The sequence below is a fragment of the Emydura macquarii genome, unplaced genomic scaffold, assembly GCF_026122565.2.
Source record: "Emydura macquarii macquarii isolate MOO-44397 ecotype Brisbane River unplaced genomic scaffold, CSIRO-AGI_Emac_v2 contig_3451, whole genome shotgun sequence".
Lineage (NCBI taxonomy): Eukaryota > Metazoa > Chordata > Testudines > Chelidae > Emydura > Emydura macquarii.
Genome location: NW_027133588.1, coordinates 32775 through 35779, shown reverse-complemented (window position 1 = coordinate 35779; position 3005 = coordinate 32775). Strand labels below are relative to the sequence as shown.

General features: G+C 60.0%; 1 non-coding gene across 1 annotated transcript; it reads right to left on the bottom strand.

The window, feature by feature from the left end:
• Positions 1-1432: 1432 nt before the first annotated feature.
• TRNAH-GUG (transfer RNA histidin (anticodon GUG)) lies at positions 1433-1504 on the bottom strand. Its single transcript has one exon. It is a non-coding gene; the product is annotated as a tRNA-His (tRNA).
• Positions 1505-3005: the final 1501 nt, after the last annotated feature.

Genomic DNA, 3005 nt, shown 5'->3' with positions numbered 1-3005 from the left:
TGGGGGAGCACCTCGCTACCACCTGCCTTTAGCGTGAAGCAGCCTTGTCAGTGCTTGCCGGGAGCTTAGTCCCCCAACTCCCCAGCCATGGACAACACTCCCTTCTAGGCCTCGCAGGCCCCGCTCTCTCTAGAGGTTAGCGATAGGTACACCCCAGTCCTTGAGCCCCCTAAGCATCTCCCTGAAGTGTCCATTCCCTGGCCCACAGGATTCCAGTATTCAGAGTCGCTGCTCACCCCAGTTTACTAGTGCCATCTCAGCTCACCGCCCTGCTTCACACAGCACTTGGCTACAAACAAGGAAAAGTTTATTTAACAAAGATTCAAGTCATGGCATGTAGAAATGGAAAAAAAAAAAATGGTCACATACCAAATAAAATCAGAACATGCATTCCAGAAGAACCTAGACTTAATTAACAAGCTACGCTCGTGTCTTGCAGAGCAACGCTCAGGCAAAGTCCTTGCAGCATTTGACAGACAGGCTGGCTGACACCTTCCTTTCATAAGACAAACATGCTGCTCGCTTGCCTCTTTAGCGGAGGATCCCATGTGTTTCATCCTTTGTGTTTATTCATCAAACAGGCCACACACACACACACCCCCGCTGACTTTTTCCTGGAGATTTTCCTCTCTTGTAGGTTTCTCAGTCTTTTGACTGGCACCTGGCGCAGTATGCAAACAGGTTTTCATTGGGAGGCAGACAATAAACACATGGCCAGCCAGAGAGATGAGCCCCTTACCTCCTGCCTGACAGGAATGTCACCTCCTGGTGACCTTGCTTAACTCCCAGACCTTAGGAACACAATTTCCTGTACAGACACCTAAGTCCTTAAATATGATCCGTGCAGACACTGCGTGGTGAGTGTGACGACCCGGGGGAGCCTGGCTTTCGGTGGAGAGTTCACATGCCCTCCTTCCGTCAACTGTTCTGCAGATATCCAGCCAGGGGATCCCTGGAAACCCCAGTGCATCCCCTGTGCCCCCTGCCAGTCGGCACCACGGGGCCCTGGGTCACAGAATGTTTTCTTGGTTGTGTCTGTAAGCACCGGAATAAAAGTTACCTCACAGCTGGCTTGCTAAGCCCTGCGGGCCCAAAGCCTTTGAGGTGGGTGGACGCCAGCCAGGAGCTTGACCAGCTCCTCCTAATTAGTCTTTGCTTCTTCCTACCCTCTGCAGCCACCACAGCTTACAGCTGACATCTGGGGTGCCAGGCTGGCCCTGCCTGGTGCCCCCCACCCCCGGTGATAAGATGGCCGTGCCCAGGTGCCCCCCACCTCCGGTGATAAGATGGCCGTGCCCAAGTGCCCCCCACCTCCAGTGCCGGGCTGGCCAGTGCCCCCCCGGAAGAAGCTGGCCCTGCCTGGGCTCCAGGCTCCGCTGCCCAGTAAAAAAAATTGTGGGACCCACGTGCCGTGCTAGCGCCATTCCTGCGCTGCCGTGACTCGGATTCGAACCGAGGTTGCTGCGGCCACAACGCAGAGTACTAACCACTATACGATCACGGCGAGCTACTCGGGCCCTGTGCTGGGGCCCCTGGCGCCCGCCTTCTTCAGAGCGGCGCCGCTGACGTCATGTGGGTGGGCGTGTGCCAGTAGCTCCGCCCCCTGCCTGTCCTGAGAAATGACTCTGGAGCAGTTACTGCGCATGCGGCCTCTAATTGCAGGGGGCGCGCGCTAGTTCGTGTCTTGCTAAACCAGCGGATCAGAAGGCGGGTTGGGCGGAAGTGTCGTTAGGCGCGTGACGGCGCCCTTGGCGCGCGTTCGCTCCAGTCCGACGGGCGCGGCCGCGTCTTAATTTGGGTGGGCGGGGCCAATGGTGGGCGGGCGGTGAGCGGGCCGCTGGAAAGGAAGGGGGCGGGGGGCGTGGCCGGCGGTCTGGGGGAGGCAGAGCCGGGGGAGCCCGCTCTCGCGCTGTGTCGCTGTCCCGCCTCCTTTGCGCGCGGGGATCCCCTGGGCCCTGCGCTGCGCCGCGCGGGGCCCCTGGACCCGCCTCCAATGAGTGGCTGCCCGCCTGGGCCGGGCTGTCCGTCTGGGCCGAGGGCTCTGGGGGGTCCCAGGGTGCTAGGGCCGCTGGGCCGGGCTGGCTGCTCGGCCCCACCGCCTTTGGGCCGGGTCCCTGCTGGCGCCCAGGCGGGGTCTGCCCTGCCAGCCTGCTCCGGCCCAGCCGCCCCCTGGGCAGGGCTCTCCTGAGCCGGGCCCCTGTGCTAGGGTGATCTGCTCCCCTGGTTTTATAGAGCCAGTCCCGATATTCGGGGCTTTGTCTTATATCGGGGCCTATTACCCCACCCCCGTCCCGGCTGGTCCCCCTTCCCTGAACACCCCACAGTCACACCCAGCTCCCGCCCATCTCAGCTCAATGCGGGCCTGCCGCAGGCTCTGCTGCAGTGGTCCCAGCACCCTCAGCGTGCCGACCTGAGCGGGGGGCGGCAGCCGGCTTTGGATCAACGACGTTCGGCCGCAGGACGATGCTCGTCTCGGAGGAGCAGCCTCGACAGGGTTTCGTGACCGTGGGTGAACCGGCACCGCGGTGCCTGAGTTCTGCTCCTGGCTCTGTGGCGGTGCAGGGTCGAGGGGTCAGAGACAGCGTGGCCAAGTGTTTTGGTCATCGGCAGAAACTGGGTCTGGGCGCGCTTGGTGTAGCAGTGTGAGCCTCTACCAGTGAAGCTTGTTTGTATGGAGAGAGCAAGGGACACCCTCTAAAGGGAGGGGGTCTGCAGGGGATTACTGTGCACTACACTAGGGCTAATCTGGCTCATTTCACCTCCGCAGGCAGAGTGGCACAGTGCAGGAGATGGAAAGGGCTATTCTCAGCTCTGCCTGACTTCACCCTGTCCCACCTCAAAGGCACTAGCTGTAAAATGGGTGAATGATTGTTATACACAGACCTTGTTTATCATGGCCCAAATGCTTGGCTAATGCAGGGCTTCTGCTCTTCCATAACAGCAAGTGCACCTAGACTGAACCAGCAGATACAGAGCTACGGTCAAATGAACTTAACCTCTGCAAT